At 37.8% G+C, this 17057-nt stretch overlaps 1 protein-coding gene and 1 long non-coding RNA gene across 12 annotated transcripts in view; one reads left to right on the plus strand and one right to left on the minus strand.

Annotated features, from left to right (window-relative positions):
* DOCK3 (dedicator of cytokinesis 3) overlaps positions 1-17057 on the minus strand; it is a 257137-nt gene that overhangs the window by 215416 nt on the left and 24664 nt on the right. The gene's annotated exons all lie outside the window — the stretch shown is intronic.
* LOC311442298 lies at positions 2532-16021 on the plus strand. Its single transcript, XR_014696549.1, has 4 exons — positions 2532-3116; positions 5597-5665; positions 14011-14056; positions 15066-16021. It is a non-coding gene; the product is annotated as an uncharacterized lncRNA (long non-coding RNA).

The following is a 17057-nucleotide window of genomic DNA, read 5'->3' on the forward strand; positions in this document are numbered from 1 at the left end:
TTAAATAGATCAAGGGAACCGTACAATCCTTTCAAACACTCTACAAGGGACAATGGAAGGTCAGAGTGCAGAAAGCAGAGATTCTCATACCTCCCTGCAAGCAAATTCTTCCCAGTTATCTCAGCCTTACAGCATTGTGGAACATAACACCTCCTGCCCTCCCTTTCAGGTAAGAGCATCCCTGTACTTTACCCTTTCTCCCCATTCTCAGGGCTATTGATGATGGTACTCCTACTTCCATTATTACTGCAAACCTCTGTTTTACAAACACAGCCCAGATCCCCTGCTATCAGAGAAAATCAGCGATGACTTTTAACCCCCCTCTGACAGTCAGCTTATTTGCTTACATTACTTCCTTTTCCACACTTACAGTTCCAACTTTGCATGCTTGTTTCTTTTATATTCATATTCTCCCCCTGTTCATAAGATGGTTTAAGCCATTAAGCAACTTGGCTTTCCTATAAAATTATAAATTGCAAGGAGAAGCAAAAGGATCTGAAGCAAAAACACTCTATCACCATCTCCCACAACCTCACAGGTCCTTTTGAAGCACAAAGTGTTTCTCCTTTATCCCTCAAAATAAGGGATATCCCTCAATAACTGAGCTGCTCTTGTTTTGATGAAATAATCATCTGAAACTTTAAGTGGAAGGTCTCAGCTCTTGATGTATGGATCCAAACTATATTATTTTTCCTATAGCCCAAGGCCATCTCACAAACTTTTTCCATAAGAAGAAAGGACTAAACTGCCACAGTGGGAATCTAAAGGTAGCAAATGGACAGCAGTATTTCCCTGTAGAGCACTATCCATTGCAGTGTTTGTGCCCCACAACCTCGTTCACCCAAATACGCTTTCATCAGTATGATTTCCAATTACTGCTTAAGATTAGGGAAGATTTTAAAGACCATTATCTTTATTTATTTATTTATTTATTTATTTATTTTTTAATTCAGAACAAGCTCTTTATTAGCAGCCTTCTCTCCTCCCACACCTCAACATTTCTCATAGGGGCAGGAAAGGAAAGCTGACCCCTACATGCCAGGCAGCATTTCCAGCTAGCACTTATGACTCTATCATGTATTCATTATCGAATGCCTGAAATGAGAGCCTATGATTGAATGCAACCAAAACACATCCAACCTTATCATGTGCGACACAGAAAATTTATTTTTCAGGTAATCCTAGGAACTTCTCAGTGACCATAGTTCAATCTTTCCATTCCTTTAGCACCAAATTTTTTCTTTCATGAAAAGTGTAAGTCAGCATAAAATATTCCAGTACTTCCTGCATTTTTTGGTCTAATCTAAAAAGCAAGGGAAAGCTAAAGTCATCCTGGGACAAGGAGAGGGGAAAAGAGGTATTTTCAAGTATCTCCAGAACATCAGATATTTGGAGTTAAGTCTCACCTTCAAAAACAAAACAAAACAAAACAACAACCAACCAAAAAACGAACAACAAAAAACAACAACCCACAAAAAAAAAAAAAAAAACAAATCCACAATGACCAACTAAGAGCAAAGAACACAACTTGCTGTTACAAATATGCTAACTTACTTTTACTCTCTTTGTAACATTGCTTGAAAACCAATTATAAAATCAGGCAGGACTTGCATTAGAACAAATACGGATCAATGTTGTTATGCCAACATAAAACAATTTGTAAGTTTATATGTTGTTTACCTAGAAGGTGTCCAAATTAAGTCAGACAATTATTTTAATTTATTTTCAGCAGAAAAGTAGACAATGCACTGACTAATGTGTTAATACAAATAGCATTCATCAAGTATAATTACTAAAAATTCAGTGCAGGTGGTAATTTTGTAGTCAGCTGGACCTTTATTTGTCATCACCTTAGTGTCATCACAGCTCATGCTGAACAAACATTTTGCTGATACTAAAGCAGAATACTTTGTTCTTCAATTTGTAAAAAGGGTAAATATTCATTTGAATCTTCATGTTTCATAAATACTCAAGAAATTTAAGAAAAACACTATTGCAGCCTCATTCTCACTTATCCCTAATATCCTCACTGCAGCAAATTATGTAGTAAAAGAGAGAGAAATTATAAAATGTTAATTAGCACTGTTGTGACAAATTGGTACCTTTTCCTATTAATTTCTTCTAATGTTCAGGGTATGAGAAGCCCTTCCAAAGTAACAATTAGCTCCTGTCATTTTTTGAAGAGACCTCTGAAACATTTGCGAACTCTTCTTGTGAGCATTTTTTTTTTTGTCTTTTTGTTGTTGTTGGTAGTCTTTCATTTCTAATCTTAGCTATATTTATTGCCTTGAAAGATTTGATTCTAAGAAATCTATGCTATTGAGAGAAAACATCTGAGAACTGGTTGCATCACTCCTGGAAATGCAACAGGGCTGCCATTTCAGAGGCTGGCTTAAGTGTTTTTAGCTGTCACTTAACCAATTCCCTTGCCAAATCTCTGCAAGGGAATGCTGAGTAATTTATTACTGTTTTTCTTTTTTTCTTTTTTCTTCTTCTTTTTTTTTTTTTTTTTTTTCTTTTTTCCTCCAGTGCTCTGTCTCTATTGCTTCGTTTCAAGGACAACTGAGCCTTGGTTTGTGGGGAAGAAAACAACCTAACGTGCCTCCGGGGTGAGGGGCTGAAGGCTCACAGCCTGCTCTCCCTCCCTACCCCACGCTGTCGCTCCGTAAAGCAGGCAGGGAGCGGGCTGATTTGCCTTTGAACCTCCTGACAGGCCGGGGCAGGAGGACCCGCGGCCGGGCCGCCCTCCGCCAGGCCCCGCGGCCCTCCTGGCGCTTCGGACGCCCCCGCTCGCGGCGCTGCGCGGGGCCCGCCGGGCAGCGGCCATTTTGTGGGCCCGGCGCCCCTGGCGCTCTCCGTGGTGCTGCCGCGGGCGGGAAGCGATCGTGGCCGGGAAGCGATGGCGGCCGGGCGGGGCTCGGCCTCCTGCCCCTGCGCCGTGGTCCGGCGTCGGTCCGGGCAGCGGCCCCAAATCCCGTTTCTCAGCGTCTTCGTGAGGAAAGCAGGAGCTGGCCATGCTGGTCAACACGCGAGTTGACCTGTACAGAGAGTATGTTCTTGCCTGGAACCAAAACTATCATCAACAATAGAAAATCAGCATCAACAACAAGAAAAACGTGAGTCTGGAAGAACTGAGATGAATAATTTGAAGTCCTGATGAACGTATGTTCCTGATGAACCGATGTTCATCTCCTTTTTACTTCACACACAGTTGGTGCACACAGCTTAGCCAGGGGCATGCTATTCCAGTTCAGCTACTGAGAAGCATGATGACTGGCATAAACAGTCATGGCAAGGTGCTCAATACCCAAGAAACAGCGTTCACCATTTTCCTCCTGTTGTACTGTCCATATTAATTACATATTTATTTATAAGACGTGATAACCATCCTCTATGTTTGTCTGATTTTTTTTTAAACCAAAATACAGTGTTGAATATACACATATTCAAAACAAATACAGAATGCCTTTTGATATTTAATATTTATATAATTAATATTTAAAATATTAACTTTTTGCTGTTGCTAAATTGAAACAAAATATGAATAGTTCAATAGATAGCTAAATCAAGTTTCTAATTGCTAGTGTCATGTGCCCAGAGGGCGATTTTCTACCTAAAGAGTAGATAATGGTTAAGTCTATATGAACTTCAGATTCCAAAAATAATTGGAAATGTAATCCCTACGAAAGACATGACAATATTATAATCTTTAAAAGAAAAATAGAGATCTTCTACTTGTGTTCCCAGCATTCCACTTCAGTCTTCTATATATCAAACCTCTGGAGCCTGGTCTCACCCATGCTGAAACCATAACTACATCCAAAGACACACACTGTGTCACTTTGGTTAAGTGGGAACAAAACAAAATAAAAACAAAAAGTTGATAGAAACGTGTTTTAGGAGCTTTGACCTGTGTAATGGAACCAAGATCATCTTGAGCAGAATAAGATTATGTAGGAACATTTTGTTACCTGACACAGCAGAACAATTAGTCAAGAACAACAATTACAAAAACTGTCACGTCTCTGAGTGAAAAGGATTAAGTTACCATAAATCTATCCAGTCTACTTACATCCAGCTCTGAAAGTGAATCAACACAAAGTGACCAGCAGCTGATGCATCTAAACAACAAAAGCATGGACACCTCATCGGCTATCACCACAAAGAAGTAATCAATAATCACATAAACACAATCTAATCCCTCAAGGATATTGAATATTCACTTTTCTTTAGTGCCATTCTTTACACTCTAGCAATCAGAAAATTTCTGACAGTTGTTCATCAAGCAAAAGGACACAGATTCATGTCGTGTCTCCCCCCAAATGTTCAATGAATAACCCCTGGTGTAAACTCACACAGTAAAGACAGCCTAGAGCTCCTCAAGATGCTATCTATCTGTAGCAGACATGCAAACAGCAGCTCAGTCTATATGAGAGGTATTTTCCCGATAAACAGACAGAAATGTCCTATCATGGAGTGACTGATTGAGCCATTAGGAGAAAAAGCCAGATTAAGCAGACCATCTCCACATGGAGAAAAACAAACAAACAAAAAACGTTTAAGATTGTACAGGTGCTAATTAAAGACAGAGAATATGTTTCTCACCTCCTGTAAGGCTATGCAATAAAATTTTAATTCTTTATGTTGCCATCAACATACTAAATAACTAGCATTATACCATCCATTAACATAATTGTCTGTCAGAAGTAGAAGTGCACAGTTCTTCAAGAAAGCTCTCATCGATATATTCCATCTGAAGGCAAGCCATCAAAAGAGGAAGGTATACCCATTTGTAAAGTTTTCAATGATAGGCACAAAAATCTCAAAAACTGAAAGAATAATAAGGTAGGAAGAAACCTGCTATGACCCAGGCAGTGTTTCAGCCACAAAAGTTTTAAGTGTAAAGGCAGCATCCTTATTAAACCCATTAATTCGCTCAAAGCCAACTTAAGATGTAGAAGAGACTTTGTAAAAGCTATTTTTACAGTCACTTTTTTTTTTCTTTTTCCTGCAAAGCATGGTACACAGCAAGGGACATACTCAGGTAGAAGATTTATTTTTCATTTATGATTTATAAATTATCCACCATATTGTCACATTTCCATCAGGTTTTGGATTGGCTATGGACATTGCTACCTTCCTACACAGGATAAACAAACTCATATATTTGTTTAGTAGCACTAAATCCAGCAACCAATATAAAAATTCAACATGCCTGTCAACCAAAGTGCAAACATACACTGCAAACAGATTGCTTGACTAACTGAACCTGTTAGGATTATGAAGTTAAGATTCAGGCAATTTTTATTAACTCCTTTATTTTTTCCCTATTGGGAATGGAGAAGCATCTACACGAATTTAGATTCAGCATGCACTGCTACAAATGTTTTACTGTTCAGAATATGTTTTACAGGTCAGAAGACTGCAAATTTTGGTATAATTCTTACATTTTCCTCTTAATATTTTTTTTTTTTTGGTGTCTGATACATCTCTCCTTCACTGCTGAAATTTCAAAATATTGTTTGTTTTGTTCTCAGAATGCTCAACTGTATTATCTCGAATTGACCTGTGATGGCTGTTTCTTGTCACACTCTAGACAGGACTCATTCAGCAGAGATTGAACATTTCAAGCCACTGAGCTAACGGCAGGATTCCTAGCAGACAGGTAATCTTCTGCTAATGCTAATTCTATTGCAACCTGGTAAAATATGTTTATCATCCACTAAAAAAAAAAAAAAAAAAAAAGGTACTATACTTTCTATACCTTTACTATACCATACTACTTAGTTGGGAATTTGTACTAACTGTTGCAGTTTGCAAAGTACTCATTCTATCATAAGTAATGAAGGGAGAATAAGTGTATAAGTGGCTTTTATTAGACCAACTCACATAACTTTGAGGGAAGGAATGGAAACATTTTTGGGTGCACAAGTCACTGAAGAAATAATGTTATTACAATTTCTATTGGTGCCTATAAACGGGCAAGAAAAATTTATTACCTACATAAAACATATCATGGTTGGAATTATGAAATATTGTGCATCCCTAAAGAATAAAATATAAAAATTACAACTAATAAAAGAGAATAAATGAAAAGGAATATATATCAATATGATGCAAGTGAAGTATTTTACTGTTGTGGGTGAGATTGCTGTCTGAATGACTAATAATTAACCTGTATATCCACTGTGTAGTTTAAAAGAATCTGAGGAAAACATCTAAGGATAACAATAATGAAAAGTGATAAAAATAAATTGCAGAAAAACTGCAGGAAATACTGATATACTAGCATTATGAAACAAGGGCATGATAGATTAAAGAAATGTGGGTAGCACAGACAAAACAATTTCTGAGTCAAAATATTTTTGGGGGTTGATAAGCAAACAATGAGTTTGCTCAAGATTTTCAAGAGCATTCTAGAATTGGATTTGATTTAAAAATAATAATTGTATGGCTTCTAGAAACTGTATCAGCATAGGACCTAACTTTACAGACAGAGATGAGAAAATAAATGTTCCTGTCAGCGGTAGCATTCATATCCTCATTAGTTTGAGCATTTCCAGACTTCTTTACCAAATGTTTCTTAAATTCACATAAAATGATACTGTCGTGAATGTGATTTTGATTAGCAAGAAGGACATTATGAAAGAGTTGATCAAATAACCTTGGAGTGAAGGAACTAAGATGATGCAATTCAAATGAAATGGTAAACAAACATTGGACTCAGTTTTGATTTTAAAAGAAGAATCTGAGTAACTATGGTAACTGTATATTGAAAATAATTGGTCTGAAAAACTTACAAACTTAAATAAATTCTAGACCTTCATGTTCAATGTGAAAGCAATAGATTAGTGTTACTAAAATTCGAACACCAAGCAAAGACACTTCAGTAAAAACAGGCTCCAAATGAATAAGCACCCCAAACAAAGCCAACAGGGCAAATGAAAAACCAAACAGGGCTTTAGGAAGGGATGAAGTCAGAAGAAAGAGGTACAAATTATGAGTATAAAATGTGAAAGGAGAAAGTGAGAGCTTCCAGAAATTAATTTGAACTGAGTCATGGAAAGGACAACAAAATAGCAATAATAATAATGATAAAGTCAGTTATTTGTTTTAAAAAAGCAAGAAGTGGAGGTACATTGCAGTGAGGGTAATCTAGAACATCACTTTTAATTTTCAGTAAGGGTGAGGGGTAGGTTCATGTGCTGAATGGCAAATCAATACCAGCCATTTGCTGAAATGTGAAAAGAAACCCATGTCAGAGGCAAAGGTCAGAGGGTCCAACACAATCTAGTTGGGAACCCTGCAGTATAAATCTCCACATTCCAGAATATCTTGATGCCTTACTGTTCTGTTCTGAAATCAGAAATTTGTAAAATATTTAATTATTTGATCCCAGTCCTAAAATGAGACAGATTCATTTAAGATGGCAGAAGAGGTGACTGAAGCAACTATTTACCTACTAGTCAAAAATATGCAGCGTAAGAAGCTCTCAAATGTTTTTGAATGCAATGCTAAAGAAAAAGAGGCAGTGTAACATAAGCTCTATTTAAATATAAAATTACTTTTCTAGATAAAACTACATTTAGGATAATCTACAGGTAACCTACCCAGGATTCAGTGAGACTAAACAGTACACAAGGAAACAAAGAAAGATCTTAGTAAGGGAGCTGAGTACTTTATGGATGCCAATGGGGCCAGAGTCTTCAGGTGTTCCAAGATAATATTTCTACATAGTATTTACTTAACAGCATTTCCAAAGCCAAAAACAAATTAACAGAAAAAATAATAAACTAAAATAAAACAGAAACTGTGTTAGTATTAACTGACTGAGATACAATGTCACAGTGGAAGATCAGAGTATCCTGGGAAGAAATGGATAATTTTAATAACAGAGTAATCAGTATGGCATAAATGCTAATAGTACAAAATTACAACTCTGCTGTAAGCTTAAGATTCATTGGTTGAAAATGACTGAGGAGGGAAAAAGTCTGTGTGTGGTTGATCACAGGATGGCTAACTGCCTGATTTGTAGTGCAACCATGCTGAAAAAAGCAAGCACGATACAAGGTTGAAACAAAATAAAATATTTTCATTGAAAACAGACCACTTAGCTAAGCATCAGTAAAACCTTTGTGCAAAAACTTTGGAGTACTTTATGTAATTATATCATCCATGTTCTAGCAAGATTCATACAAGTACAAAGAAAGTCTATTAGAACAGGTAGGGAAATGGAACATTACTACATGAGAAGACATGAAAAGAAGAAACTTTACTTGCCTTGCTTAGAAAAAGAGAGGACAGAGTCACTGTTAGATCATTGCAAGTCCAATGGTAATTAGAAAGACCTTGCTATACAGTAAAAAGGTTTATCTTGTATTAGATTGTTATTGTAGTAAAATAAGTGTTTTATTTAGAGCCTTCTTTCCCCCTTCTCTCCCTCCACCCTTTTTCTTTATTTCTATTTTTTAGTAAATTCATTGTCACTGTTTTCTTTTAGAGGGAGGGAAATTACTCCATGATGGAACTATAAAAGAGGTATCAACCTACTTGACTTTTTCCTGCTGTAGCAAGATATATGTTAGATCCAGGACCTAAAACAAGCACCCAGAACGTACATTAAGCAGTTTGTATGGGAGTCTACTCATTCTTCCCAAGCACAGAACATGTCTAATGCAAAAAATATCCTTGTACAGAGTTCAGCAGTTCAACAGAATTCAACAGAGAGTTCAGCAGAATTCAACAATATTAGAAAAAAATAATAATGAAACCAATATAACATTTACGGATATCATAGCCAAGAGCAGTTGGGAACTCTACAAAACATTCCAAATATTACACTAGAAATGATCCTATAAAACTACAACAAACTACAAGACATATGTACATATGTACAAGTTAGCTTGCTGACAACAAAGAAAATAAGACAGGATTTGGTTGAGCTACCTGGATTTAAGAAGTCATGTTTTAATAGTTTATTCTAAATACATATTTATGTGAATTGCAGCTTAGGAAAGACTTGATTTGCAGACCAACCAAAGCCACATAATTTCCTCAAGCAAGCTATAAAATATTGATGAATCCTATGCAAGGAACTTTGCATTCTGAAGCTACAAGGCATCTGATATACTTCTAGAAGTGGCTTTCACTAATTCAGATCCTTACAATCCACAGATGCCTAATTTCTCTAGGACTATTTGCAGAAATATTAAAAAAAAAAAATCTATTTACAATGAATATGAATCATGGGAAGCTTCCCACTTAATGTCATATAAATGTGTCAGCTAAAATGCTTTGGGGACAGAAGTATTATAATATTGAAAAACGTAATGGTAATTGGCATTCCTAAAATACCATTATTGTGCATCCTGAGCATTACAGATCTATTAAAGATTAATACAACACTATGAAGATTTTATTACTGCTACTAGCAGTAGCTCAGTCCAGACAGCTTGAACAAAGCAATCAGACCATAATCAGTGATATAACTAATGATAACAAACATCATCCTCTTACAAGTCTCAGTGAGAGCAACATGGAGACATGGAGCTTGGATGGATTCAGATGAAAGAGGAAACAATTATTTCTAATTTGCATGAATCTAATCAAACCACATAATTTTGCATTCTGGTCATATTGTAACATACTGTGCCAACTACTGATATCTACCTTACTCCAAAAAGAAATCAGAAATGTTCAAAAAAAAAAAAAAAGCTAAAAGAATAACTTGACTTCTGAAAAATAAATCTTCGGAGTACAGAGAGTTAAAGAGATCAATCTTGTTAGTTTTATCAAAGAGAAGGGTAAGATATGACTTGATCAGAGTCTATAAGCATATATACAAGGACTTTTCTGATAGCTCTTTAAATCTAGCAGACAAAGGGATTACAAGATCAAAAGACTCAGTGATGATAACCTATTAAGACTGGAATGGGTGCAGATACTTAATCATGGGAGTAAATTGGTACAATTTACCAGAGGATGCAAAAAAAATCTTCATTGCTTCAGTTTTTAACTCTAGGTTGTCTACCACCTGAAGAAACATTCATTAACTCAACCAGGAAGGACAATCTTGATGCAATTCTCAGGTAAAATTCTTAAACTCCAGTCTTTCAGGAGTAGGTTATTGATACCATTCTCTATATAACAAAATATTAATTAGGTGACCCTAACACATTTATATTTGTTACTCAAAATGAAAATTCATTTATATGAGTATAACATAACATCATGGAATCATCACAGAATAACAGAGTATCCCTGGTTGGAAGGGACTCACAAGGATCATCGAGTCCAGCTCCTGGCTCCATACAGGACCACCAAAAATCAGACCCAGTGTCTGAAAACATTGTCCAAACACTCCTCGAACACTGTCAGGCTCAGTGCCATGCCCACTGCCCTGGGCAGCCTGTCCCAGTACCCGACCACCTCTTGGTGCAGAACCTTTCCCTAACCCCCAGCCTGACCTGCCCCTCTCCCAGCTCCATGCCATTCCCTCGGGTCCTGTCGCTGTCCCCAGAGGGCAGAGCTCAGGAGGAAGCTGTAGGCCTTTCTACAGTAAACTACACGGGTTAAGGTCTTACTTTGAAGTTACATTGCTGGATGTGGTATTTTGTTTTTAATTATGCATGTTTTATGGAAACAAAAATTAAAAATATTTTTATATCTTGTCCCATGCAAATTTTAATCTGTGCATGAGTCAAGGAAGAGAAGCCTCGTTATAAATTGCCTGAACAGTCGCAAGATAAAAAAAGATCACCACAAAACGTGGCTTATTTGGAATTTTCACAGCCAGGAAAAAAATGTTTTAGCTGTTAAAGATCCCATGATTTTTCTTATTTTTGTAGTTCAAAAACTTCCTTCCAGGCTTAATAAACCAATAAACAATGCTACAGATAAGAGAACTCTCACTGGCATGTTGGCAGATCATGCTTGGTCTCAGTGGGCAATACCACGCACATTTGGTATTAAAGAGAAAACTACAGGTTTACCTGCTCATTTTCAAAATGCAGCTGTCTGAATCTGCTCAGAGATTTGAAATGGTTGAATAAATCCTGGAATAAATCCTGGAAATGATGGCTTAGCGAGCAGGGTGTCAGCGAGATGGTAAATACCAGTGAAATTCATGGATATTACCAGTTTTCAAAATTCACAGCTCTAATGATATCTACTTAAGCATTACATACATTTATATTTTATCTGGCTGTTCATGTGCTTGCTCTTTCCTCTCTGCCTATCATCAGTCCTCAGTCTGAGTTTCTCCACGTGGAAAGGCTGTGCTTTTTCTGCTCCAGGTTTAGCATAGGTCTGGAAAGGAGGACCTAGTTCTACCTCCAGAAAAAGAGATGGGGTCTTTGTCCCTCCTTGTCTTACCTCCATCACACAACAAAATGGAGATCAGCATGATCCTACGTATCTCTTCTTCCTTATTCTGGGTTCTAATGAAATGCTGGCAGGGCTGGAAGGTGAGGCTGGTGGGGCCTCAAAGGCCGTGGCACGTGGCATGCTGTCACGCTGCCGTCTCCCTAGCACAACAGAGCACTGGGCAGGGGAGGCACCCAACAACACCCAGTCCAAGATTCACTCCCAAGCAAATGGATTAGACTGCAAAGCAATCCAACTTGCTTCTGCTGCGGCCTTCACACTCATGTACTCTTTGCTAAGTAGTTTCCCCTGTCTCCTCAAGCTTCTCTGTGCTTAGGGAAAAGGAGAAAGGCTTCTTAATACCATGTAATCTCCATCGGCTTTTCTAACCTTTTACTGCTTTTGAATCATAGAATTCTTGAATCAGTTCTCAAGTGGTTAAGACTCAGATGGGTAGACAGACTACATGCTCTAGAAGGCAGACGATGAATTTCCAATAAAATAATGACTTTGTGCACACTTTCCAATAAAAAAAATGACTCTGTGATGCTAAAAGCAGTCACAGCATTTTCCCACGGCATACTGGTTCCTGTTGCTGAAGGGATATTCAGAAGCTGAGGGGAGCTGTGTGACCACTCCCCAGGAAAATGCATGGAAAACGAGCAGTCTTTTCTAATTCATCTCATTGTTGCCCTTCTGCAATATTCCAGGCATGTTTCAGCTTGCTGTGCACAACATTCAGATTATGCTTTTCTTTTTCAAAGATTCTTTGGTTAGCTGAGGCACTAACTGTTTTATGGCTTTTCTTCCAGATTAGGTTGAACCTATCACAGTATTATCAGGTCAGCAGCCTTTACCAATTACTTACAGTGCTAAACATTTGCTGCAGCAAAAGCCTCAATTAAAGTGCTAATGGAAAAGGCATCAACTCAGTAATTCAGAATACAAAGTTCACTTTTGTGTGAGACTTTTCAGTACATGATTCCATGAACTTAGCTGCCTGTGGAAGAGAACTGCTTGCTTGAATTACCACAGTGGAGTTAGATGAAAAGCTCAGATGCAGATGATTAGATCTAGATAGATGAATCTTGCATTTTCTTTCAGTACTTACACGGAGTAAGGTAGCTAAGATTTGTAGGGAAGAAGCAGGCTTGGAAAGTAAGTATGGCTGCAATGTACTCCATCCTTCCTCAGGCATCTTTCCAGATGATTGTGAGTCTCCTGTTAGCTGTAGCTAGACAGACACTGTTACTTAGGCACGCACTAAGAAGTCAGACTGTAAACTGCTTTTTGGCTTCTTCTGTCGTTGGTCTGCACACCACACTCTTGGGATCAAGGTAATTAATCTAACACAGTTAAGAGAACTGTGCCTGCTCAACGGCTTTAATGGAAACAGCCAGCAAGATTTTCAGTTGTCTGAACCCAAAACAGGAACAAAAATTTTCCTGAGAAGAGAGTAATAAGTAGAGAGTTATTTACTTCTCTGATCCTACTTCTCTACTTCCAGTGAACTTCCTCATACTGGGCCAAGCAAGTGTCTCCTCAGACCAGAGCATCACTTTTACATGTATCATGTGGATACCTTCGCCTTCTTGTTCCTGCACCATGAAATGAGATGGGAGAACATCTGCACAGCCGAACAGTTAATGCTGACGAACCAGTGTCCACTATATATATATATATCTCACTTGGGATAAATGCTGGTACGGGCCCAGGAATTAATGTTTTCTAGCTTCTTAATGGACATTCATGGGTGTTCATGGAGTGCATATTCTAGCTTAGTTTTAACCAGAAGCAATCCATGTTCGCTGCTCTGATACCATTCAGTGATGTGAGGCAAACTGCAGTCAATGGTAATGATTGAAAGATTTACTTCAGACTTGTAAAGGAAGATGTACTCTATGGTAAAAACCACATCTCAAGCTTTAAAATAAATTGTTTCTAACGGTAGACACTGAGATGATAATAAAAAATAAATAAAAAGCAGAGAACATGGAACTAGAATAAAACATGAACTGTCTCCAGCTTTCTAGATTTAGTGTACAGAATTACGCTTTGCTTTGAGGGCAACTCAGTGGATACTAAACAACTGACAAGAGCCTTAATATAGAACAATATTTTCACTGCAGTGAAGGGTATGGTAGGAAAGCCTGCACTGTTGGGAGGAGAGAACACATCCCCTGTGCTCCGGGCCACAATCATGAGGTTGCTTCTCCATAATCCTTGGGTGCAAGAGCCACAGAGTGTGGCACAGGCAGAAGGTGATTCAGCTGCCCTAGGAGCGGATCTAACAATGAGTAGGGCATTTATCACAGAAAACAGAATGGTAAAATAGCAATTTACAATTAGGTCCAAATCAAGTTAGAGATAAAAATATCAAGCTAATTGGCTTGCCAGGCAATACTGAGTGGGAGGACCCTACAGGATCTGTGGAGCCTTGGTTTCCTGTGACTCTGCTGCTTGGCAGAGTAAAGCTGGTTTATATGAAAAATAGCCTTCAAGAACCTCATAGGGAGGAACAGATACAAAGGGATTCCTCAAAATAAATAAATAAATAAATAAAATCACAGCTTTACAACTACAAGGACAATCACTCATATGGCTAAAAGGTGCATTGCATTTAAGAATGCTTGTTTTTGTTTCCAGACAGCTAGCAATGGGAGGAATTTCAGAATGAAGCTCCTCTGAGAAGGTAATTTTCAAAGGTTGTGTTTCTCTTCTCTCAAATCTAGTTCTGTGAAAGCTGATGTTAAAAAGTATTCATATATCTCAAATACTGAACTTGTGTAACTACACTTCAAAATAGGTGCACATCTATGTGCTTGACTAGCAAAATGACCTGATACCTAATCTCAAGAGCTTTAAAGATGCCACATTTTCATAATTCAATGTTAGAATTTCTTTCAAAGGCATTTTCTATTTTTCTCTTGTTATTCCAATTCTAGCTTTACCATTGCTTAAGATCCATGTTGGCAAGATATCCCAACTGAGATCTTCAGAAATACCACTTCATTTCTGAGATATCTAGAGCCTAGAGACATATTTCAAAGGGATTCCTTGTCCCTAACTTTGAGAGAACTTGAGAAAATAAAATCTGAGATTTTTTTGAGACAGACTGTATGGCTCAGCACCAGCAACTACAGCCAAGTTTTCCAAAATACTCTGCTGAATATCCACTATGCTGAATGCTTAGATAAATGAGCATTTGTAGTGCTTGCAGAGCAAACAAGCTTTTCAGAAAAAAACTAGTCTGTGACTAAATAAAACTGATCGAATCAGTGAAGTCTATTTGGAATTGAGAACTATCTGCTCTGTTACCTGAGGCTGTTGTAAGAATTAATTTAATTAAATGGCAATGGTAGTGTATAAATGGATGTGAATCACATTTTGGGGAGTATCAAAATGAGAACCTGAATAATTACAGTTTGCATGGAGATGGGTAGAAAATTTAAATTATACAAATTTAGATACAACACTGAGTTCAGGATGGTTAAAAAATTTTAGAGGTTAAAAAGAATTTTTAAGGTGCAACTTTAATTAATGCCTAAATCTCATTTACAGTCACAGGAATTGCATGAACACACAGCTCTTTAAATATTTTGTCTTTAATTTGGCTATTGAATAAGCATAAATGTAGTTGAAATATTTTAAAATACGCTAAGTATATGGTGTATACCTCAGCTCCCTTTGGTTCTCAACAGACAGAAGATGATTTGCTGTTGTAGGCACCATGGACACACAGGCACGGAAACAGTTCTTACACCAAAGAAATTACCATCTAAACATATTCAGACATAAGCTAGAGACAGTGCTATGTAAACAAAATATAGTGGTGGAAAGTACCCCATCAATTCCGTAGCATTTAAGGATTCACTTAGGGCATTATATGGAATACGTATATATGATCCACAGTAGTTGATACTGGCACCAAGGGCAAAATGATACTCCAGAGCTATAAGGAGAAGCAGTGTGATGACAGAGGGACACCAGGAAAGGACAGGATGCAAGAGACGGAGAGTTTCTATACGTGAAAAAGCCTCGCTACAGCTCAGGAACAGAGAGGGTGAGAAGGGGGCAAAAAGAGCAGTTATCAGGTAAACTTGAGCCAAAAAGAATAAGGAATAAAACATGAGATTCCACTGAAAGCTTATGACAGCAGTCCCCACGCTGCCCCAATGAGCCAGAGCAACTCATCTCCGGTGTGCATGTGCATTTGCATATGGGGAAAAATATCTACATGTATGTCTTCATCAACTGGTGTCACCACTTCAACTTGTGCAAGCCTGGAGTCCAGTGACAGGCACACACACACACACACACAGTTTTCACCATTTCAGAAATAAATTGAACAATGTTTCTGGAAAAGATATTTCAGCACTAGAAGTAGAGAACATTAAAATTTCACATAACTATTTAGGAAAAAAAAAAAAAGAAGATTGAAACAAAGCACTCATTCCATCTCTATAAATACGAGCATGAGGCAGGATTGTACAACTTCCCTTCTTTCTTTTCTCCTTAATAGCTGTGGTCAGAAGCTTCACTGTATTGTGCGTGTTTAGACCATGACCAATTGCTCTTTTGAACAGCCAGCTACCATGTGATTCAAACTCCAAATGTAAGATTAACATGCTGCTGCAATAAAAGGAAAAGCAAAACATGTCATTAGTGGCCTTTCACTGATTTAATTTAATCAATTTGCAGCTTCAGAAGAAATGAATATAATCCCAGGGACATTGCCAGAAAGGCTGAGCTATGTACAGCATTTGGAAACAGAAGTCCATCATCTTCCCCTGGCGATGTACTAATGCTTTGATTCCCAGGATTAAAACTGCCTACATTTTCCTAGGTAACCACACTCTGCATGCATCAGGTTTATTTGTTAACACTTAGTAAAAATCACTGATGGCTTTCTCTCTACATTTAGAAACTCCTCGAAAGCTATAATCACTTCAGCCACTTTGCATTAGGATTGCACTGTTCCCTATGTTCAGTTTAAGTCCTAAGAGATGGGTCCTTCTCACAGGGATGTGCAAATCTCACAAACTCCAGCACAGAAACAGCAACACAGCTCGCAGGTCTGTTTCTGAAAGGGTTCATCTGCAGGCCCCGGAGTGGCAGCTGTACCACGAGCAAGTGAGAACAAGCAGCTCAGTGTCTCCTGGTGCATAAAGTCAGAGAGATTTAAGAGACAGAGCCCAAAGCCACTTGCTGAAGACCGGCAGCAGCAGCATTAACTGTCAGATACTCTTGTTTACAAACAGGGGCTACACGAACTTCAGAACAGTGCTGTTTCCAAGAGGCACTCTGCAGCACAGGAGAGCCTTTGATGTACATGCAGCAAAGGTTTTGATCCAAAAAAAATTCCCAACAATCTTGGTTTGAAAACAGCCATGGTATGTAAGCAAGGACCCAAGGTCTTCAACCCTGGAAAATGTCAAAGATACAACCATGTAGGTTCTTTCTACTCTTTCCTCATACCATTGTTTTCTTGAGAAAGAAAAGAAATCTCAAAACCAGCATCCCTTTGCATGCATTTGACTGGTGTACAGATTTTCTGATGAATATATTTTTTAAAGTTTCACTACATGCACATTTTCAATGAAAAAAAAAACACAAACATTCAGAGGCATAAAGAAAATGGAAAAAGCATCCATAATTTCCCTCCTTTTGAAAGAAAGAAAGAAAGAAAGAAA

Source organism: Aythya ferina (assembly GCF_964211825.1).
Source record: "Aythya ferina genome assembly, chromosome: 10".
NCBI lineage: Eukaryota > Metazoa > Chordata > Aves > Anseriformes > Anatidae > Aythya > Aythya ferina.